Below are 24,301 nucleotides of genomic sequence, written 5' to 3'. Positions count from 1 at the left end.
TACGTTATTGATTTCCCGCCCGCGTTAATGCAGCTTGGAACTTGCACGTTTGTTAACAACCGCCTCTACGACCTATCTAAACTGATGGACAAACTTTATGCTTCCGATACGTTGAACAACAGGGACAATTGTCGAAACGTTGATAAGTTCAACAAACGGAAACTATTGGGACATATTTTGTGTAGATATTGAAATTGAAATTAGAGAACTGTTTTCAGATATGTATTTCATTCTCAACGACTTTCTTGCTCCTACTGCCAAATTTTGTCGAAGCACACCCAATCATTGAAATCGCTCGTAGGGCGGTGCTGAAACAAGTCTTGGCGGCGTGCGATTGGGTGTTCGCTTCCGTACAGCGACGAAGTGTCATTCTGTCAGTTTCCTCTCATCCGATATAACTGACAAGCCAACGTGCCACCGACTTGCTTCCATTAATGGCAATGAGAAAATGAACGTCTGTCCCACTGTCAGAACGACACTGTCATTCGTGTCGTAGTGGTGCCATATTCTCACTATATCTATTTATTTTTTTTTTGTTACCGCCTCCGTTTGCGCGATTACCATCTGGCATCGTGACATAAGTATTGACAGACAGCAAGAAGCTGGGACTCATTTCTGCCAATCACATTTCGCCCGCGGGCCATTCCGCTGCGACTGCTTGACTATGTATGCGCCCATGTCACTGTATACGTTTGTTAGAATAAACAATAAATAAAAGAAACTGTCCCACTATACAAATATGCCAGCTGCCAGAACAAGTAGCTGCCAATAGGCGCGTATAAGAAACGTAAAAAAAAAAACTGTTCCCGGAAATTTTAGCACTTGAAATGTTTCAATGAAAAAGTGCGATCTCTATGAGGTCCACGTAATGAATAACAGTTGGCATAAAATGCACATATATTTTGAGTCATCGCCCGCGATAGCCTGAACTGCAGAACTAAATCAAAACTAATTTACGCTGCGTGTTTTTGCGTTAGCACTCACTCCGATCCACTGCGTAATGAGGCACGATATCGCGGAGCAAGAATAAATATCCAAAGCACATTAAATAATATGCAGTTGAACCATGACATGACCAGGTCGCTTACAACAATAATAGTAATTGTTGCGATTTAACGTCCTGAAACCCCGGTGTAATTACGAGAAATCCTGTAGTGGAGTGATCCGAAAATTTCGAGCTCATTGTAGTCTTTACCGAAGTTCGGACACCGCGGTCGGCATTCGATCCCGCTACCTTCATATTGTCAGTCGAGTACCGTCATCATTAGACGACCGCGGTGGGTAACTATGTCGCTAAAATGAGTAATTTCTTTCGTTACACCGAAGCATCATTAATTAGACATTCTACCTTTTAAGCAAAGTGTATGGCACAAAGGCTGCTCTTTCTTTAACAGCAAAGCCGTCTAAGCTCGCCGTATTTGCCTGTCGCAAGCAGACATGATCGTCATAATAAACCGCAAAGTGCTCCGCACATCCTCTACTTGATCTTCGTAATCATCTGCTTCGCACGAAGAACACGCGCGTCCATTTCTCCGGTTTCGCCTGCAATAACCATGAAGAATGAGAGGAAGAGTACAGAGAGTGTAGAGAGTGAGGACGAGATATAGAAGAAAAGAAACAGAACGAGAGACATTCCTGGTGGAAAAAATTCCTAACGATGCGGCATTGAAACCCACGCACGTTCCATCTGAAGGCGTGCGCCCTAATCACTCGAATGTCGAGGCACGCAAGCGGGACATAGCCTTTTTTAATATAGTGTAGCATAGGAGTGGGAAAGCGATTTGAGCCTAAGGAGGTTACGTGAAAGAGGAAGGAGCGAAAGGGGAGGGGGAAAGTTAAGCCTAGCATAGAAAGATGGAGAAAGATAAAAACAGACGAAAGAAGTCTAGAAAAAAACAGAAATAGAGAGAATAAAAAAAGATTGAGTGTTTGAAAGAAAAAATTCAAAAACGCATCAGCAGAAAAAAAGACAAAATACATTTTAAAAAGAGTGAAGAGGAAGAAAAAACAAATAGCTGAAGATAAAAATCAATTCACATCATACCCACGTAGTTAATGATAGGTGCGGCGAAGTGTCCGTCGTCTGTCCGTCCTCCCAAATATCCATCTGTCTGCGTGTCTGTCTGTCTGTCTGCTTGTCTGTCAATTCGTCCGTCCATCAGTCCGTCCGTACACTCCTATCAAGCTAGAGCACGCATCAGACGACGGACGAGTGGACTATGGATGCCCCACTCATCCATCACTCCGTGAGTATGCGGTGAATTTCTTATTATAACAGCGCCAGTTATCCTCTTTAATTGTCCTCTATGCAAAAACCACTAACGATACCTAGTGATAATATTGGCTAGGACATGTACACACAACGCCATCTAGTGAGCAGTTCTTAAAAATAACTAGAAGCGGCTACTACAACATATTACTACAGAGGAGGGAACGACCCGCACTCTGCGAAGCTTCGCCCCTAAAAAAAATTCCCAACGTCTGAAAACCCGCAAAAACCAAGACTACACAGTGTCCATCAGCTATACTGTCATTTTAACATTGCGCCTCTTGTGCAAGCTACGCTATTTTCACTTTTTATTTATTTTTCGCAAATAAAGTACCAGAATAATGCTTGCATAATAGGGCACTATTAGTGGCTGATTTCGATAAAGCGAAATGGAGCCCCTTTTTTTCTTTAACATGAATTCAGTCGACTTCTGCTTGATGCTGCGCTGTTGAAGAAGTCGTCTTTCTTGCGGCCCAAGGTCACGCATGATCTCAAAAATATATGTTGGTAAATGCCAATATAAAATACTAAGGAGCGAGCATGGTGCGACGTGCCGTAATGATAGAGTACCCGACTCGTCGAGTTTGAACCCCGCTATTAGTTTCTTTTGTATTTTTTAACTATATGTGTCAAGCCTCTACCTTTCCCTAGTAGCAATTTGTTCGTGCCATAAACTAATTTTCGGCGACGATTTAGATGTTGCTGCTGTTTCTTGCTTCGAAGGTGTTGCTGTTTGACACTTCCGGAACGAAATGCTCATGATCTCACAATCATGCTTTTGTTATCACTAAATGTTATCCTATTACTTGGCGCATTAAAATTACATCTGGGGCACCTATGCTCAGAGGCGTATGGTTGAGAGACGGTTATATTGCTTTGCGGTGTCGGTGATAAGCGCTAGATTCTACAATCTAGCAAGTGCAATATTGCACTTCGTTAGCAAGGAGGGAGTGCCAGACCCCATTCACACCTCTTCTGCATGAAAGTCGCAAAGGTTGGGAACTCCACCTGAGTAGCAGGGCGTTACAGTCTCTTTTACTCTGACTTCAAAGAAAGATTAAGTTCTGTGGACAACTCTGCCCTACTCCCCCCCCCCCCCCCCGAAGTAAAAAAATTCTGAGGAGAGTAACACAGTTCCTCTGCTCTTGCAGTACTCCCTCAAATTTCGTGAGTGTTGCGAAATGTATTTAACCGCTCATAACAGTACTCCATGACCATGATCATGCGAGGCACAATGTGGGGCATGTGAAATCAGGACTGTGGTAGACCCAAGACAAACGTGTGTCTAACTTCATTAAAAAGCAGGAACATCTAACAAATAATTGTGAAAAGCTTCAGTGCCACGTCGAGTGAACCCACTGCTCAACACAGGGGCCGCCCGTTTCAGCTTTCTCTGGGTATCTACTTGTACGAAGTGCTTTGACGGTAATTTTTTTCTTTGTATAATTCCCAACTCCACTGTCAAACAAACATAATTTCTCTTTATAGCGCTGCACTCACAAATTCAACTTCGCAACCACCTGGTGAGTACACGCAAGCTAAACTATTCGTCCATAGTGTCGTATATAAGCTGAGACGTTGTTGCGTTACATATTATGGTGCGTCTCGAAAATCCCGCAACAGATTTACTTACGTTACTTTCCTGGTACGTCTGATATTGCTACTTGAACGGACCAATGTTCTGTGTGAGTTTCTCACTGGTATTTCTACAGGGTAATTCCTCTTTTGTATCCCGCAATACCCCCCTTTTTTATTTTTTTCTAAAACTCCGTCACAACAAGTGACCAGTCGCCTGCGTGTGCTACCGAGATACCGAATTGGGAGCCTAGATCTCTGGAGATTGGCATCTGGAGATTGAAAGCCAGAACTCATAACTGCAACGAACACACCCCAGGCACTCCTGGTGAAACCACCCAGCATGCTAGTATATTTAAAGAAGTCACTTCACACGAGCAGCAAAAACAACACTCGTACTGTGTTCCATTGCCCCAGCTTATTTCTGTGAAACCAACATTACACTATTTCTATATTTTTGGCCCCAGTCTGATACGCGGTATCTTCTCTGGCACGGCTGCAAAAAAAAAAAAAGAGCGCTTGAGGAACACCAACCAGGAGCTTGCAAAAAATCTTTTGTGATTCAGATTCGTCGCTGCTTCCAATGCAAATTTTTGAGACTCTGTTTAAAAACAGCCTTCCGCACAACGATGTAGAATAAGAATGAAATAAATGCCCTTTCAGAATAAAAAAACAAGTACGAACCGTTCAATCATATTGGTCGCTCCCTCTGGACCCTAGGTGTACCATTCTAATGCGCTTGAGGATTCAGTCGGTTTCTTTGTTGTTTATTTCAGCTGTGACCTTTTTTCCGCGTACCGATTTTCTATGATCCCCGTTGTACCACAGATACTATACCTTAAAATATGCCGGCAATATTTGTTGTTTCATCTCAAAGAAATTTTGACTGTCCTAGAAATCGCCGCATAATTGGGGACATGTTTAGTAAGTGAGTATTGTGATGCTGGCTGAAGACTATAGAACCAGCTAAAGTAGTGGAATTATAACGGTTGGCTTAGGACCTATGGGAATGTGATGCTATTTTGAAGTCTTTTTCTACACAAATAAAAGATAAAAACATGCAATTGGCCACATTGCCATTTCCCTTGCAATGTAACGCAACGAGGTGGCAGTATATATAAATAAATAAGGTGTATGGCTCATGTTAAGTAAGGTTGTAACTTACGAAAGGTTCTAGAGAACGCTAAAGATTTTATGTTTCGTTTGCAATCAGCGCATCGGTTGACATTATTCTAACAGTTTCTTTTCAGAACAGCTAAGTTCGCATTCCCTAGTTGCTGTGGCGGAAGCGCGTTCAAAGGAAAGCCTGCTCTCACGTCCGTGTTTAATTCATGTATTAATCATAGCACTATTACAAAAAGAGTTAGCAGTATTGAAGTTGTGTGAGGTCCCGCAATCAGCCCTAGAAAAGGCGAGAACTTTTCCAAGATGGTATGTTGTAATGAAACATGAACAGCGCTGTTTGCAAATTCTCACGCACAGCAAATCATTTTCAAGAGGCATCAAACTGTTTAAACTACGCAACTTTTTCATAAAAAGTGGGTCATGACGCGCGGTGAAGCTTGCAGAAGCGTTGCTTAGACGCCGACAGAATTCGCTGAGCCAAATTTAGACGCTCGCGTAGATTCTTAAACATTTGAAGTTTACTGCGTTAGGTTTTCATAATGTCACCCTGAACTTACATTTGCTTATACACAGCATAATTCAGAAGGCATAAAGACAGTGGAAGGGAAAACGAAGGAGATTTATTCATATTTGTGAATCCTAGAAGACGTAAACATCTTGAAATAATAATCTGCAAGAAAACCATAAATTCATACAGTAAATTCCTGTCAGCTTTTTCGCTTATTATAGGCAAATGTCTCAGCAAGCTTACTTCGGAATAACGAAGAAATAGAAATAGAGTATGATCAATATCATCAGCTTGAGTAGCTCACTGCCGGGCAAAAGTGGTGTCACTTCAGGAATGTTAAAAATATTATTTGACATCTCTACTGAAGACATTCTTAACGTTGTCAATCACTCACGTGGAAATTAGTAGGATACCTCCTGACTTGAGACTTGCAAAAATAGCACCGCTTCTTAAAATACAGGGACTAGGAATGCGGATAGATAACAATAGGCCAATCACTTCAACATCACATTTAGTTAAGTTGATAGAAAGAATACTTTACATTACAATTATAAAATTCATATTGCAATGAGTACGTGCCAGATTATATTTAGGCCAGATTACTCTATATGGTGGGCGCACGTTGATTTAGAGGCTCCTATAAAGCTTGCTTACCACAGACGACAATACGCGGCCCTAGTATAACGCTTTATTTAGCCAAGGCATATGATAATGTTGAGCATGCTATTCTTATCAATGCCCTAAAAGACCTAAACTTCCCGCCGTATATAACGAATTGGATGTACGCTCTTTTAAAAGACAGAAAATTTTATTGCTCCCAACGAGGTGTTTCAACCCCGAAGTGTAGCCAAGCAAGATGTGTTTCTCAAGGCTCTGTTCTATCGCCAGTGCTATTTAACATTTTGTTAAGCTGAATACCACTCAGTGATTAGGTCCAAGTATTTGTATATGCAGATAATATTGCGTTTTTTGCATCTGACTGTGATATTAATTTACTACATTCATGTTTACAATTTTATTTGGCAACATTGGAAACCTGGTTTCAGGGAATTCATATGAAACTGAATGTTACTAGAAGTGCTGCAATAGTTTTTTTTTTCCATTGGACGTACCACTAATATTTTTCTTCGGTACCATCAAGAAATAATTCCCCAAGTTACCTGTAATAAATATCTGGGGGTACTGTACGATCAAAAACTGAGCTGGCTTGACCACATTGAACATAATAAAATTAAGGCTACACGCGCTGTTGGGATGATAGGTATGCTTGGCCGGCTCCGTTCCAGTCTTCGCAAAGATACGCTGATCATGATTTACCGCATGTACGTTCGTCCGATTCCTGAATTGAGATGTGTCTCTGGTGGACCAGCATACAAAATAAACCCCTTGATTCTCTTAGAGCGGGAAGCTCTTCGAAGTTGTTTAGGTGTGCCAAAGTTCACAGCTAACAATGTTTTGTATCAAGAAGCTCGGATACCCACCCTTGCTTGCAGATTCCGTATTTTAACAGTCAAAACCTATTTGAAATTTTCTGAATCCACTTTAAGACGGCGTCAGTTCGTATTGTTTGCCGAGCGCGGTATCTTTTTCAATGAGCATTGGTCCCGTGCATATAAACCCCAAGTGCTATTTGTTGAAACACTTCTAGATGTTTTAAATGCTAATATATTCGAGATCATACCTTCTGACAAACAAATCGGCCAAGTATAAATAGAATTTGACGTTATCTTGCCAACGAATGCTAAATACTTGCCCGCTAAACATTTGATTGCCTTATTGGAAGAACACCTGTCTCAATTAGGTACTAATAAAGTATTTGCAACGGATGCATCTATGAGTGACGAGAAAGCAGGTGTGGGTATTTTTTCTCTCTCATTATTCTGGTCCTTATCATTATCCTCTCAGATTATAAAGCAATATTTGAGGCGGAATTAACAGCCGTTATACTAGCTCTTCGTAAACTTCCTGCGACTCATTCAACAGCGGTGATAGTGACTGACTCGTATGCCGTGTGTTATTTTTATCATCGTCTTTGGCATGAGCACTACTAGAAACTTGTAAATCATTAATCCTAGAAAACATTTGCCCAGTGGAAATGATATGGGTGCCAGGCCATCGTAGTATACTTATAAATGAGATGGCTGACTCACTCGCGTGAGCATTCCTTGATCTTCCGATTGTGCCAATCGTGCCTCTTACAGCTTATGTAACAGCAGCGAGGTTCAGAAAAATTTCCCTTCTTGAAGACTCATCAAAACTTACGTTACCGAATCCAGATTTTTCGCACCTGCACTTCGCATAGAATAATAAATGGTGTCCCACGCGTAAATTGAAAGTCTCCAAAACAAAATTACGTTGCCGTGTACCACCGCTTAATTTCTACTTAAACAGGTCTGATCTGGTTCCATCCCCTCTGGGCTCAAGCTGTAATGAACCCGAAAATATCGACCATTTTTTCTCACATGCCACCGTTTTAAATATCAAAAGAAAAATTGTTTCAAAATTTTATTCAGAAAACTAGGAATATCACTTAATACTTCTAATATTTTGTCCTTTGGGGCTGCTTCATTAGGACTCAGCGACAGGAACATCTCCGGGGCTTTCTGCGAATTCCTGTGTAACACGAGAAGATTACCTTGCTGAGTCAGTGATCAGCTCTCGATTTTTACTAGCCAATCTAACATTCATTATTTACCTATTACAATGTAAGGACTTAACCTTCAGAAGAATTTCGTATAAAGATTATACCTCAGCTATCCGAAAAATTCTATTTCTTTTCTTTCACTTTTTTTAACATTGTGCCAAAATAACCCCGCCAAGTAGAAACAAAGTAATCCTATTTCCCTAGCCTGGATAATCTTAAGGTATTGACTTATATTAACCGCCGGCTTCTTGGCCAATCCCCTTTAGTGGGTGAGATCCACAAAAAAGGATCAAGCAAGCAAGCAGGCAAGCAAGCAAGCAAGCAAAGGTCGCTCCCCTGCTCCGCTATTATTCATGGTCCCGTCCTTGTTCTACCCGTGTTATCCTCGCAAAATGTGTGTTGAAGGTCTTGCCACATAATGATTCGTGTGCCAATCTGCATGCGCACCTTCGTATTCGCTACATTTTCTCTATTAACAAATATCGTGTTTAAATTTTAGTTCCTTCACGAGTCCAGCTTCATGCCGGGTTGGAGCAGCGTATTAACGCGAACACCATGCGTGCTTCACCAAACGTGAAATCTGATAGCAGCCCGTCGCGTACGGTGGCGTCGCCAACAAGTGACGCAAAACGTGATCGTCACGAGATGACGTCACCATATGAATTCACAGTTCGTCGAAATTCGTGACTTCATTATATCATAATCATGACATAAAAGTGACGTCACATGACGTCACGTCACACAATGAAGCCTTCATAGGTCATCGTAGCTTAGTCAAAGGTGGTCCGACCCTGGAGGCAACGCAAAACCAAGTCAGGTACCTGCGATATTGGAGGCAGCGCTAAACCACGCTAGGTGCATAAAGCTTTTGATGGGGGGCTGGGAGGCATCAATAAAGCTACTAAGTAGCAACAGGAGCCGTCTTCAAGTCGTCTTCTGTGAATGCATAGCAGACCATGTGATTTTTTTTTTTTGCAGTTCTTCAGTAAACTAATTACGACGGTAACAGCCTATGCGTCTTTAATAAAGTCACGACTGAGGGCTGGTCATCAGTCTTTTTTTTTATTTGCGTGTTGATGTTGGAAACGCCCATATGTAATGAAAACGTTTATTAGCCTCAATGGTCCCTCGCGAGGGCTTACAACAATCTTTCTTGTGAATCCAAACTCGACCAAAGTTGAAGTGAAGATGGGAGCTTGAACTGATGAAAAACTTTAAACGGGGAATGACGCTAATTCCGACGTTCCTCCAGCCTGGAAAGTTTCTGCCTTGAAAAAGATGAGCCCGCATGCCTATATTCGTTGGTTCTAGCGACATGTCTTGCTGAAAGGGCTGTTATCAGTTTTTATCATAGCCTGTTCTTGAACATTTTTGCAACATCTAAGGTGACTCATCAAACTAAGTTATGAGCAATTGCTGTTTTGTGTGCCAAAACCACAATATAATTATGAGAAGCGCCATTTCGAAGGACTCTGAATTATTTTGGCCATCTGCAGTTTTAACATGTGCCTATATTTATGAATAAACCGTTGTCAGTGCTCCATTTTCCTATCAAGTGCGAACAACATGGCTGGAATACGAATAGGGCCTCTGCTATTGATTGCAGTCGTAAACGCGGTGACAAAAAAAAAGTTACAAGTATGGCTGTAGGGAAAACCACTAGGTACATTACAGTTTTAACGCTATAGCGTTAGAAGACCATTTCGAAGAAATTTTGGCTTGGGCGTCGTTGTCGGTATCGTTGGTTGTGAGCGAATAGCCATCATCTTTGTGTGACCGAAAAATTGATAAAGATGCAAATTGAAATAACAACGAAAACATTTCTGTGTCTAAGTGAGAATAGAAGCCGGGTTTTTAGCGTCGCAAGCGGGTGTTCTACCACAAAGCCACGCCTCTGTTTGTAAGTTCAGTGAAAATAACTTCCTCTTCTTGGAAATTCAATGAAAGTAGCCACGCTTTATACAAACCCATGCGTCTTGTACACATGCTTCGCAATACACCATGAAGTATTCGCGTAATAGTGCGAAGTACATTGTGATCGGATGTCATAGCATGAGATCATCATAATAGCCTCATAGTTTAAAGCTATTCACCCACTAAAAAAGCACGCACGTTACTGCACCCTTGAGGCTACGTAGTGGCTGCATACCAAGCTCGAAAAGATTTTAAACACAAAGTGTTTGAAGCACGCACTAAGAACAACATATCGCTTTCGCGTTCAACTCTTGAAGGTGAAGTTTAAGGGTCCCCCAATTTTTTATGCATATATTCTTCCTCTTGTGTTCTCTGGCACCATGTGCTTCAATAAGTTAATATCATACATCGTAATAATAGTGCAATTATAACATTTCTAGGACGATACAAGTTAGCGTTATATACTATGTCTCTTTCCACATAGAGGTGTGTGTAAGCTCCCCTTACACTTGCAGTATCTAAAGCGGCATTCAATTGCGTTAATGTGTTTTTTTAGATGCAGTGCTATATGAATTCATCTTCAGCGAAAACATTTCCATGTTCTTACACCGAGTCTTGAAGATATGGTCAACAAAAGATGGTCCTTTTTAATGGATGTGAAGCCTTAGGCATATTCTTTTACTACGCGACAAATTGGAACTGCACTTGCTTGCACAGCATATCTGAAACGAATAAAGATGCGAGAAAGGTTATTTTTGTTCTTTCCTTACGAGCCAAACCAAGGAAAGTCTTGGCCACGTAAAAAATCAAATATTCGGGATGGTTCTCTCATTTCTTTCTAATTCCTTGCTTCTCCAATCACATCACATTTGCTTTTCTGCTCTCAAACATGGCATGCCGTCTCATTTTCGGCCGCGCAGGCGAAATACGTGAGGGTTACTTCCACTACTGCTTTTGTGCCCCAAGGGATGTCCTACGCAAAGGGCTAAGCCTAGCGTTTCGTTCTATTGGCCTTCTAGCCTGAAGGCGCCAAGTCGACATGCGCGTGACCCCGCAAACGAGGTCCCGTCTCGTGGGCTTATCTGGCTGTGGGTATAGACGGCCGAAAAAGGCTTCGCTGGTTCCCGAACAGAACTCAGCTGTTGCTTAGGTTTAAGGGATGGCCGCCAAGACATGCGGAAGGGAAATAGCGGGGTGCCTCGCGTACACACAACAGCTTTTGCTTCCTTACTAGGTGGTGGCATCGTGATTGTGTTAGGTAGGCGGTGGATAATTATGTTAATAAGGCGTTACACATAAAGATTGTGTTAATAAGGTGTTTTCAGATAGATCAGTAGATAGGTGGATGAATGGCGCGTAATTAAAAAGCAAGCTGATCGAACAAGGCATAGTCGTTTTCTTGCAACTATATATGGCTAAAATAAAAAAAAACATTGTAGCTTCCAATGGAGGCGCAGTGCTAAAGAGAAAGGGCAGCTGATGGGCACCTAAGTAGTCTTAGCTGCTGCTTATATGGTGAGCTTAGCAAGCTTTCACAATGACTTGTGTTGTCAAATAATAATTTAAAGCAGCGTACATGCAAATATCAGCAACATCGACTGCTTGTGTATCCTACAGATGTCCGGGCTCGACAGCTCGTGCACTCTGTAATGTCAGTACCTTTATGTTGGGCTAGCATAAAAAAAAACTTGCGAATGAAGAAAACGTTAGCGCTCATGTTAAACTTTCTGTAATACTTTGAGAGAAGGCAAGTGGATTAGGGGGAGACAGAAATTTAGGTGTGCGATTGAGATCAGGAAGTTTGCGGGTACAAAGTGGCAGCAGCAAGCACAGGACAGAGTTTATTGGCGGAACATGGGAGAGGCCTTTGTCCTGCAGTGAACGTAGTCATGATGATGATGATGATGATGATGATGATTATAATGAATACTTGGAGGTTAGCAATTACTCCGTGTGCTGTATTGTACACTTCGTAATGCAATAGCTTATACCAGGCTTTTCGCAAGTCTGAATAACTGGGAATATCAATTACATTGATATTCCCAGTTATTATCGTTGTCGATACGGCCACCTAAAATGCTTTCGCACTTCACGTGGCATTCCACTTAGCTCCTGAATCAGGTTTCCTTTAGCCAGGCGACATTGTGTTCTGATTACTTCATGACATGACGTCAAGATAACGTCCACATCTTTGGCAATCAATGATAATACATGCGTATTTGGGATTTTGATGAAGTGCACCAAAAACACGCCGACAGAAGAGACTGACAAAAACCGTGCTTTTCTCACCGTGTCTTATTGGTGCTTCAACGAAATCCCAATTATAAACGTAATCTAACTAGACCAACTTTCCATCTTGCTGCAGTAACATTAAAATTAGGTCATGAACGTTATCGATTCCCGCTCCACTCGCCTCTTGCTCGGAGAATGTCGCCTGCATTTCTCGTGTTAGTTCACTTGCCTGCCACATTTCTTTCAATATTACTGCTCGACGAGACAGCTAAGGGTCTCGCCTTAAGAGGTGTCAACGTTTGCCACTTAAGAGGTGTCAACGTTTGCCACTTAAGAGGTGTCAACGTTTGCCAACGTTTGCCACCAAAACAAGCGCACGTGCATGAACGTAAACGTGGATTATTCTGAACACTTCGCTTCTTTTTTTTTTTAGTTGAATCTAAATAGCAAGGGCATGGACAGTGTTTTAAACAGAGTTGTTGGCAAAGTTTCGAACAAACTTAAGTGGAAAAGCAAATTATTCTGAGAGAATTCTTTTGATCAAACTGAACGAGTCAGTTAGAAATAACTTGATTCGTAATGCTGCACCAAGCCAACGACAAAGAGTCCCCTCTGCCTTGTGGTCGACCGAACCGACCATGCAACCACAAATCGAAATCCAGTCGATGACAGCCATGGTCCTTGCCTTGCGCTTAACAAAACCGCTCACGCAATGAGGATATAAGTAAGTTTTTGACAATAAGCGGTACTTCCTTGGAGGCTATGATGGCTTTGTATACAGCCCACTAGTATTATCAGCTAGGTTACCTGAACACCATCTATGTATATATGCCAGAATATATCTTTTTGATACAAATTATTCTGTGCTTAAATATAGCCAAGTTATAACATGAGTTGCCCGAGAAAATCGGCAGGTTTCAGATGATATTTCGAGCCAAGATGCTTTGTGAAACTCGATGGTGTATATATACGACATCGCACTCGCATTTCTAAAACATGCTTTGTGTTCTAAGCAAATATGCTTCCTGTGTAGCTGTATCATGGCTATAAATTAAGTGACTTACGTGTTCCTTGAAGGTTTGATAGACCAAACTAAAATGCTTGCATTTCTTTGAAACCTAGCTTAGCAGGAGAAAGAATTAAGAGGAAGTACTGTCAGGTTAGCCAGTACTTAAACCGGGTGGCTACCTTGTGCTGGAGAAGATGGTAAGGGAGGTAAAACATCATAGAAAAGAGATGTTACAAAAAAAGAAAAAATACTGCGAAAGAATAAAAAAATTAAAGAAAGGGTTATACGAGAGTGCCTAAAAGTCTGTGTTTAAGGCTATTTTTTCACACAAAAAAAGCATGACAATGCTTTCAAAGCTTTCTGGGCCGAGGATGGACTGGGTTAATTCCCAGAATCTTTTTTTTTGTTTTCGACAAAGGGCAATCACCAAGTCTATCTAGTGCTTCGGTAAGTTTTTATCTTGACGAATTGAAACAGGTCCACTCACACAAAAGATGGGTGATCATTTTTTCGCAGCTACAGTTAATGCACGTAGATATGCTGACCAATCGAATAAAAAAAAAGTGTGCATTTGTGAAGGCCACGCCAAGCCACAGGCAGCACTGAAAAGTCTCTTCAGCTTGAATACTCCTGAAAGAAGACGATGCTTGAGATCTAGATCTCAGTTACTCGGAGGAGAGTTTGTGAATTCCATCAAGTATCACTATGCCAGTGTGATGTCACGTACCAGCGAACGACGTCTTGTAGCTGCGTAGGTTCTCGAGGTCTGTGTGGCTGTGGATTCGGCAGCATTGCATTCTCTGTGCACTCAAACCTTCCTTTACGGGATGCTTTAATGAAGCTAAAGTCATTGTAGCCTATCGTGCATGTACAGTACTCTTCCTTCCGTTGTTCTGTGTATGATTCTCTGGCCCTGCATCTTAAAGCGTCATTCTAACAGTATGCAACTCTAATTTTCTCGAGATGCAATGTATATGACGTCAATTTCGGTTAAAAGTACACCGCCTACTGCTACTCTTTCCTTTTTTTTCTAGCAGCAAGCACTGTATGATAATTCGCAATGGACAACACATTGATTCTGCTGAATTCCCATTGTGATGGCACTTACTTGAAATTTATAATCATCTCCAGAACTCTGCGCTGCTGTAAATAACCCTCACATTGAATGTTCGTATACATAACGCACATTATTTCAACGAACACAAAATATAAACATTGTTCAGAAACGTGCCTTTGTGCAATGATGGAATGTATACTTGTGCAACCTTCAGCTCCCCCGTCAATTTATCTCTGCCGCCTGAGACGTTCTTCATACAAAAATCACGTTCAGGAAAATAATATTACGAAATGCTATGTGCAAATGAGCGAGAACAGGCCAGTCGGGTTGATCGTGGTAGAAGCTGTCAAGAAGTCTGCCCTACACGTCAGGCCTTAATTGCGCTCTCTCCACTTGGTCTCTCTGACAAGTAAATGCCGAACAAGTGGAACGAAAAAAAAAATAGGGAAGAAAGAAAAGGTAAGAACGAATTGGGTGTAATATGTCTCAAGGATTTGCCGCAATTAAGAAATCCTGAACAACGGCTGGATTCCGCGCTATACAGTGGAGAAGAGTGGTGAGATATTAAATTTCTGAACGAGCTTTTTCGATTGGGTCAATTCCATCAGGCGCCGAGTGTCTGCGCCTAGCTTTCTGGGGAAAAGTCGTCCACTACGACCACCTAAATTAGGCGCTTGGCCGCGAGAGTGGAATGTGCCGCAAATTAGTTGTTGCCGTCCAATATTTCATTTTTTTTCTCTCAACTGCGATCTTAGGGTGAGTGACACAGCTAGCGTAATCTACTTTGACAGTTTCTTTTTTGTTTCGTGGATTCCTATTGAAAACGAAAAGAAATTAAAAGCGACGGCTGCTCAGTGGTAGCCTATGTCCATTGCGATCTGTGTGACTCGGCGCTAGGAACAATTTAGGACAAATTGCCTTAACTGAGTCGCAGTGATCAGCAACGCTGTTTCTTTTGCTCATCACTAAAGATACCGCGAAATACTAAAGCCTGTAGAATGTTTCGTGCAAAACACACCCAACGCTCGACTATATTGTTTAGCCACGCATGTTTGAATAATTTCCGATGATTTACTGTGGTGTACAAAATGAGGTTTGAAGCAATTAGTTTAACATGCTCAGCTATGGTTTATTATATGTGACGTACAGCGTACCTTAGGGCGCCTGCACAGTGGGCTTCACAGCGTATTGCAGCGATGTATTAGAGAAATTGTCAATACCATGCCAGATTTACATACGTACTGGCCGGGCGTGGTACCTCACCATCTTTCATATCCGCTTGCTATTCTCTATCAACTGGCAAACTTTTTGGACTGACTCAACAAACATTGCTACGACTTGAAATATAATCCACTCAACGAAATAAACATGAAACCAACATGGCTTAGGGGTAGACCGATGTGGCCAAGGTAATGAACAACAGACAATGCAGCGAACATATTACATGTTGCCACCTTCAACAACATCCATTCAGGCTAATGGGTGTCACCAAGAAGGCGGGTCTTTATTAAGGGCAAATTTAAACCTGATTTGTTGAATTCATTCTGCAATGTATCACCAAGTTTTGAAGCGTTTGATGTTTAACGTATTTTCCATCCTGACCATGATGGTTTTTCATATATGCTCCTTTGTCATAGAACATTCTTGTATTCATGAAATTTAGTGTAGTGCCTAACACCAGTACATATATGACTTCGCTGTGTGATTTTAACTATCGATTACGATTAGCCTAGGCATTACTTGAACAGTAAAGCACCTTGAATTCAGCAAATGTAATGGGCAAACGTAGAAACACCTCCATTTATTGAAAGAATTGGTAAAACACCACGATACTGCAAATAAACTATGAGTAATTATAAGTAAATGAGACAGTTTGCTTTTGCCTATTCACAGCACCAGTTTCGTCACAGACAGATTCAATTTTTTCGAGTTCTTTGATGCCCCCTGAAACAATGAGAATATGTAATTGACCTTATCATTCACGTGCGTCGTTGCATAGGTGGCATCCTTACTTAAGAGAGAAAGAAAGAAAGAACGAAAGAAAAGAAAAAAATAAAGAAAGAAAGAAAGAAAGAAAGAAGGAAAGAAAGAAAGAAAGAAAGAAAGAAAGAAAGAAAGAAAGAAAGAAAGAAAGAAACGCAGCAATATGTGAAGCAATGAATGCGCATAGCAGGAGACCCCCTTGAATAGGACTATGTAATAAAAGCACCGATGTTTAAGAAGCCGAGGAATGAAGGCTACTTTTCATCATTTGACCTTACAAGTCGGCCTTAAACCACCAGAGCTTCCCACACTCAGAAATTTTCCTGTTCAAGAAGACTTGCCCAATGAAGTTTCCGGATCGTTTCCCTGTACGTGTTGCAAAATATGAAACGTGACTTAGACTTGGAACACTAAAGGCCACCTTAGACCTATTTTAGAAACTGCGTTGAGTCAAGCTAGATTCCCGCTAAGTTGCTCCAGCATGGCTGCGTTTTAGTTTCTTGGGATTCGCTTGAACCAAGCCACACACCCCACTTGCTGGCAACGATGTGTTTCTCGTTTACATTAACTAATGGCTGTTGTTACGATAATTATTCTACTTTTTCTTGTGATTTTTTTCTGACCATGACTCGACCAGTCTTGCGTCACGTTTAGTTAACTTGTGTGAGAAATTTACTTGGCTCGTATACTCCAGTCTAATCTTTATGAAAGCAGTAAGCGGCGCTAGCTTGCACAGTGTCGTTGACTCACCAAGTTATGGCCACATGCGTTGATCGGTGGCCTCGTTGTCGACTCATTCCTTCAAGCACACCATAGAGGCAGGCACAGAGAAGTGCTTCTACGGTGCTTTAATTAAAAGCTTGCAAACTACCTACTGAAATGGCTTCCTCCTCATTGTGTACCACATCGCTGATGCAATAGAGTTAACAGTGCGTTCTATTGTAATACGCACAGTGCTATAGGCTATTAAAACTACTTTAGTTTAGTTGGGGCTTAGTGGGGCCATTTGCGAAGCTTCTTTTTGGACAAGTACCACTAGAACACACGAAAGCATTTCAATGTTTTTTTTTACAAATTCCTTCCTACGTCTGTTATAAAAAGAATGCTGTAAAGCAAAAATCTTTGCACATAAAATACACGCATATAGTGAGCTAAGATCCGATTAGTACAGGTAGAACGGTAACATTACTTTGCCCGCCCTCGCAATAATCAACCGGGACAACCACGAAGCTGTTAGTCGATGTTGACTATGATAGGGGGATCAATATGCTTGATTGAGCAAAAAATAGGAAAGAGAACGTGTATTTCGCCTTTTACACATCTTGACCAAAAGTATCAAAAATGCTGTGAGCGTTTCGTTACCTTGTACTTTGAAAGCCATTTGACCAGACATTTTTGTATTTGTATTTAAAATATGCAATTTCTTGTCTACGAAGAAATTACCATAGACCCGAAGATGCATTACTATCACAAATGTTTGGTTTTGGTGGATTGAACTTCGTCTAGGCTTCTATAACCATCTCACAATCAGGCACACCAGTTCATCAACTCGCACAATAGGGTCTCATTCATCGCTGAGCAATAGAAGAGGGCCCCTCGCCTCGTTTCCGCTGCTGTGCCCCGCCACTTTCACTGCGCCCTCTCTGCTTGCCTCCTCGTCTCGACCACCGCAGCGCGGTAGAGATTGAAGCACGCCCACCGATCACCCCGTCACTTATAATGAACGAAAGAGCACGTGGCCAGTGAGCGGATTTAGCTTTCGAGCCCTACTCCTCTCTTTCCCTGATTGCCTGCGCACGTTTCCGAAATTGTGCACGAATCACGCCATCTTTCTTTATTCTGGTGAGTGCGCCCGCCCAAAGCCACGTGTTGAGATGCAGGAACTGGTGGACGAAGAATGGCATCCGGCCTGTGAACTGTATATGATTTAACGACATCTTTATATTCAGCAGCCAGCGACCAATAGAAGGGTCCAGTGGTGATAAGCCATGCTTGACTCGAACTTCAGAATCTGTTCTGAGTCAGAACGTTCTGAAAGTATTAGTGCAGGATGGAGTAAATAATGACTAAGAAACGTCTGCGCAAGTGAAGCAAAGAAAAGAATCTCTGCTTCATTGTCTGGTATAGTGACGCTGTTGAAGACTTAGGCCTCAGCTGATGAAACTCTTTGCCCTGACATCAATGCGTGGAAGCAAAGAGCACAGCATAATGGGCGTCTAAGGTGCGGGTATATAGAGAGCATGCCAGTGCAAAATGACCAGGCATGTGCAACCTGTTATTTTTCAGCGATGCCTTGAGAACTTTTCTTGTGATTATCCATTCATGTCCAGCTCCTCTTTTATTTAGTAGGCGTGAGTACTATGTACCACGAGCAGTTGGTTTTCAGTGCTGCGGATGTTGTTAAACACCCGAGCGTACATTGCTGAATCTCGATCACCACGCACGCGAAGATGCATGTGCTCAATGACTATGTGTATGAATGAACTATTATCCATTTTACTTGCGTTGATACGCATCCATAGTTATAAATATTCTTGCGGAAAATTAGAAATATTATAGAGAAAATTGGCTAAAAATATTAACCTAGAAGGTTTTACTGTGCTAGTGAGCTGCTGTCGCTAAAAAAGAGCGTATATATAGAGATATCACTTATGATTGCTGTATTAACTTAATCATTTTCTTAAGTTTTAAACATTAGCTGTGCCCGCAACGCGTATAACAGTAAATTGTTACATTGTTGCTTTGCTGAACAAAACGGACCTATAGAGTTGCATTATTATCAAGACATATCAATCAAAGGTATGTAGGCATCATATATCTTATATTTTGTATATAACTTGCCCACGTATTGTTCGCAGGTATTCCTTTATCATCACTGAGCTTCTTCGTTCCGCGTTATGGCTCCCTCTTATATTGTCAGGAAAATTACAGTATAATACTGAGGATGTACGATCCACTAAATGCGATAATTGTACTAGCTGACAAATGTTTGTCCCATCCCGTTTGCCACGGTGGACAGATATGTCTTACACTATGTCAGAACATCGGCATTTGGATTGAAAGCATACCTGTTAGCAGAATTTTAAAGTTGCTGCTGCAACTCGGGCTTCTTGTATAACGTTTATATTCGTGTAGGTATACTAACGCAGGCTTATACTTACAACTTCATTTCTTCAGTGTGGCTCCCCCACCCGTGGTGTGCACTCTTCGAATAGCGAAAAAGCTGGAATCTCTGACGCTTCCTGTATCGAAAAGCTTATGTCACGTACTTTTGTGCCTAATCCTTCCCTCTCTGCGGAAAATCCTTCAGTGCTGAACGGACTGCCCGATTTCCATTTCATAGTGAGAATGAGATGAAAGGGGAACAAATCCACGGCGAGAGGCTCTTATTCGCACTGTGTCACTCCCTCTTAGACACTAGTATTGCATACACCGCTTTAAGTAACAGTCGTTGACTACCAGAAACGGCTGCCCGACGATTACTTCAATATCTTGTTCTCGCCGTTGGAGTTACGTTTTGGCTGCTGCACCACTGTGTATGCGTATGAAAGGCACGAACTTACTACACGGAGGAGTGGTCTAGTGGCTAAGGTATTCGGCTGCTGACCCGCAGGTCGCGGGATCAAATCCCGGCTGTGGCGGCTGCATTTGCGATGGAGGCGGAAATGTTGTAGGCCCGTGTACTCAGATTAGGGTGCACGGTAAAGAACCCCAGGTGGTCGAAATTTCCGGAGCCCTCCACCACGGCGTCCTTCATAATCATATAGTTGTTTTGGGACGTTAACCCCCACATATCAATCAATCAATCAACTACTACACGGAGGAGTAATTTGTCTAGGCTGAGGGATGCTGTAGCCACGCCTATGGTACTATCGTCCGTCTGCACCCTGCTTCTCCGGTGATAAACATAACACAATCTCATTTTCGATAACTCACAGCGCAAGAAGGACGCATACGAAGTATAGGACAACACGAGTGCTGACTCTCAACTAAAGATTTATTTAAGGAAAGGCACGAATATATACTCAGGTTAGCCCGCTTCAACAGAGCAACTACGCATAGGCAGCAGAGTCATTCACGTGATAGCACATTTCCAGGACACGTGACGCATCCTCGCGCGTCAAAAAACAAAACAAAAACCTATCTACACAACAGGCTATACTAACAAAAAACGGACTAGTGAAGCATCCTAAGATAGTTGGCACTTTAGAAATCGCAGTTCCTTTTCACTTAATAAATCTTTAGTTGAGAGTCAGCGCTCGTGTTGTCATGTACTTTGTCTGCGTCCTACTTGCGCTGTGAGTTATCGACAATGAACTATCACTAGCTAGGCCAGATTTCTCTTCGTGTTATAATTCAATCTGTTCCTGTAGGCTTTGTCTCCCTCAGCACTCCTAACACACACAGAGCCTAGAATAGCCGAAGCAACATGGGATGCGAACAGCCAACTCTTAACCTGCGCTAACCATCGCTGTGATCTCTTTGGATCACATCCAAGTCGCGGAATACAATATATATATACTGCAGTTGCTTAGAGCTAAGCATGAAAACATAAATGCTTTTTAATGTATGCAAAACCTCAGGTACACCGTAATTTACTTCGATGCTTGGTTTCCTTGTTGGCCTCTAAACGTAACGCATATTTGTTTACTTAATATTCGCTAGAGGTGCTTCTTCTATAAAGAATGTCTTCGGGAGAAATACAGTGGCATAGCTTTAGGCTGTAACTTCTGCATCGAAAGCAATAGTTTAGAAGAAAGTTGCGTACTGTTATTCGTACAGTCGAGTGCATAATTTTAGAGACCAAGGGAGCGTGTGCCGAGGTGCGTCGCTGCGCCTTCTGGCGGCTGCACGGCTCTGTCCGGGAGCGCGTACTGCGCACGCTCGTCCCATATCACCCGGCAGCCTGCCTTTTCGCTCGTTTCAACGGCGCGCATCTCGAAACGAAGCGGACGGTGCAAGGTGTCACTTCTGTAGTCGCTGTGAAGACAATGACAAAAGCCGAGCGCTAATGCGACGACAGCACACCGTTTGCGGGTTTCGACGTGTTGCACATAGTGCACGTTACTCCTAGGCCATCTCGTGTGGCGCAAGTGATTGCCGCCGATGGGCGTTTGATTAAATGCTGAAAGTAGTGATCTTTCCTGGATAGCAGTTATAGCTATCGTTTTCTTTTTTTCTGGCTCTTAAGAATAAACTGTTTATTTATCGCGTTTCCTGGCTATTCATTGTGGACGCGCGATATTCAGTGGTTTACTGCATACCACTGCACGCGCGATATTAGCACCAAGAAATGGAGCTGGCATAACGTCTCTGAGACAGAGCACAAAATTCATCACTGCAAGGTGAGCATATCACGCAACTCAGTTTGAGAAAAGCTGAGAAACTGCATGTTTTCCGCGCTGCGTCAAGGGAGAAAGCGTATTGCATGGCGCGCTCGAGCCATGCTATTACATTAGAGGCATTTTCGCCGCTATATTATCGCTCGGGAATACCGGTGCTTGCACAGCGACTGTAGAAGTAACACCTTGCAACATTCGCATCATTTCGAGATGCGCGCCGTTGAAACGAGCGAAAGGGCAGGCTGCCGGGTGATATGGGACGAGCGTGCGCAGTACGCGCTCCCGGACAGAGCCGTGCAGCCACCAGAAGGCGCGGCAACGCACCTCGGCACGCGCTCCCGTGGTCTCTAAAATTATGCACTCGACTGTACATACTGCCAAAGCATGTGGCCTATATTGTAGAGGGCCAGTGCTATAGAGATGCCGGCAAAAATCTGTTTTTCCTTTTTTTATTGATATGATATATAAGGAGATTTTGGCGTACAACAATGGCGCCGGCTACTCCTTATCCCTATAGTGAAAGTTGAACACATATTTTAAAAGAAAACATACAAATCATTGCATGGAGAACAGAACACTCTACCAAACATATGCAAAAACATTTGTACGCATATATCATGAATTAATGATAAGAAAGTCTTCGAAAGTCAACGAATGAAGTCTCTGATAATGTCGCTCATTAACATTCCATCTAACCAGTACACAACAGCACAGCACACTTCTGATCTTTGTTGAGATGTATCCGCTCGTGTGTACATAACTGTCGACGCGTCATTCACTTCAGCACACACATATGATGGGTGTCATATGATACTGCGCATAATAAGTACGACATGTGTGATACAAATGAAAATTCGTTATATCCTATAAATAGTCTCTTTCTCATGGGGCGTAACCTGAAACGCTTTGATAGTTAATCTGTACCACTCAAAAGTGGTCAAACAAGCGTTGTGTTAATAAATTTGTGGTATTATCTCCAACGACAGTGGGTAGAACACGAAGAGTCGCAAGCACAAAAGTGAAGTTTATTTGTGGCTGACAGCGGACTAAAGAACTCCATTTTTACGCAGGCGAGGCTTCAAGGAAAACATCCATTAACGGTTTTTCAATCAATGAAAGATGATGGTTTATACACTCTTTTTGGTTAGCACGCTACCAAATTCTCGACTATCTCTACCAAAAGGTTTTTTTCTAGCCTTCACGCTTCCATCTTTTGCCATGCATACGCATAATCAATGAACTCTCCCCTAGCTACAGCAATGATTGTCCGAGAATTTCCTAAAAATAGAAATAAATATACTTATATTTATAAAAAGAGTGCGAGGCGGTAGGTACAGCGGAACAATTTTAAATTGTGCGACGGCTATTCAGGCAGTTGGCTTACCATCAGCTGCTATTCACCGAACGTTTAAACCTCTGACATAGTAAAGCTAGTTTTAAAAGCGTCTGCATTTATAAAGCTGCCATATATACGAAACATGGCCCAGTTGGCCCAATATATGGCTAATACATGTATAATTAGTCCAAAAACATGACCCAATACATGTATATTTTCAATCGTGGGCAACCATAACCAGCTAGGGATTTCCCGTCATGGGTCGTATTCATTTTTTTTTTACTTTAATAAGGAACCCACAGGTTTACGTAGCATTTATGCCAGCATGCGTTGTAATGCTGACCTAATCTTTCAGTAGGAACAAATTAGCCCGAAAAATGTGGTCTTACATGTACATTTTCGCCACACATTGATAAATATTCTGGTAAATTGCCCGATTGCCTAGTTCAATTCCCTTGAATGAAACCTCATTTTGTCTATGTGACTTTACACGTCATAAATCATTCGTATTCGTTGCTTTAACATAGCAAAACCTCGCAATCAGGAAGACATCCGTAGTATTAAAAGGGATGATTCATTACATCAGTACGAAAGCTTAGCGTAACTTCAGCTATTCGCCTCTGTATAAAATGAATTTATGATTTTTTGTCGAATAAAATAAAAGAACAGGAAATAGATCCTAACACAAAGAGCATAACCCTTTTGGAAAGAACTGTTGACGGAGTAATAACGATGTTGTGGGCATATGCGGAATAATCAAGGCCGCGCATTTCAATTGAATTGTTGTCGCGAACAATCTACATGGAACCAGGCACACAAAAAGCCACCTTATTCCGAATGCTTGAGCGAATCAGTATTCAACATTTTTACACTCATAGCTTTCATGGCGTGTGGTACTGGCAGCGCAGTGGTGGTGGTGGTGAAAAACATTTATTTACAAAAGAGAGGTGTAGGACCTCTTTAGAGGCCCCTACAGACTAGGTGGAGTCTCTATTCCGGGACCCCATTGGTTAAAGCCGCCGTCTTGGCTCTCTGGACCAAGGCCTGCTGGGCCTGAAGGTCTGAGCAGCCGAGCAGGGCCGCCTCCCAGTCCTCTCGCCTAGGGTTTGGGTTAGGAGTAATGGCTGCGTTAGCTTGGCAGGCCCACACCATGTGGTAGGTGTCTGCCACCTCCCCACAGTGCTGGCACTGTCCTGTGACCGTAGGGTCGAAATGTTTGACTATGGCAGGACATAGCAATGTATTCGTCTGGAGGCGAAGCAAAATGCGCTCCTCTGCTTTCTTCAACCCCCGTGCGGGGGGAGGGT

The 24,301-nt window shown here is 42.2% G+C and overlaps 1 long non-coding RNA gene across 1 annotated transcript in view; it reads left to right on the top strand.

Annotated features, from left to right (window-relative positions):
- The window catches only part of LOC142814266 (uncharacterized), a 152,497-nt gene that overhangs the window by 104,882 nt on the left and 23,314 nt on the right, over positions 1-24,301 (top strand). The window lies entirely within an intron of this gene.

The sequence above is a fragment of the Rhipicephalus microplus genome, chromosome 4, assembly GCF_043290135.1.
Source record: "Rhipicephalus microplus isolate Deutch F79 chromosome 4, USDA_Rmic, whole genome shotgun sequence".
Lineage (NCBI taxonomy): Eukaryota > Metazoa > Arthropoda > Arachnida > Ixodida > Ixodidae > Rhipicephalus > Rhipicephalus microplus.
This window is presented reverse-complemented; position numbering and strand designations above follow the sequence as displayed.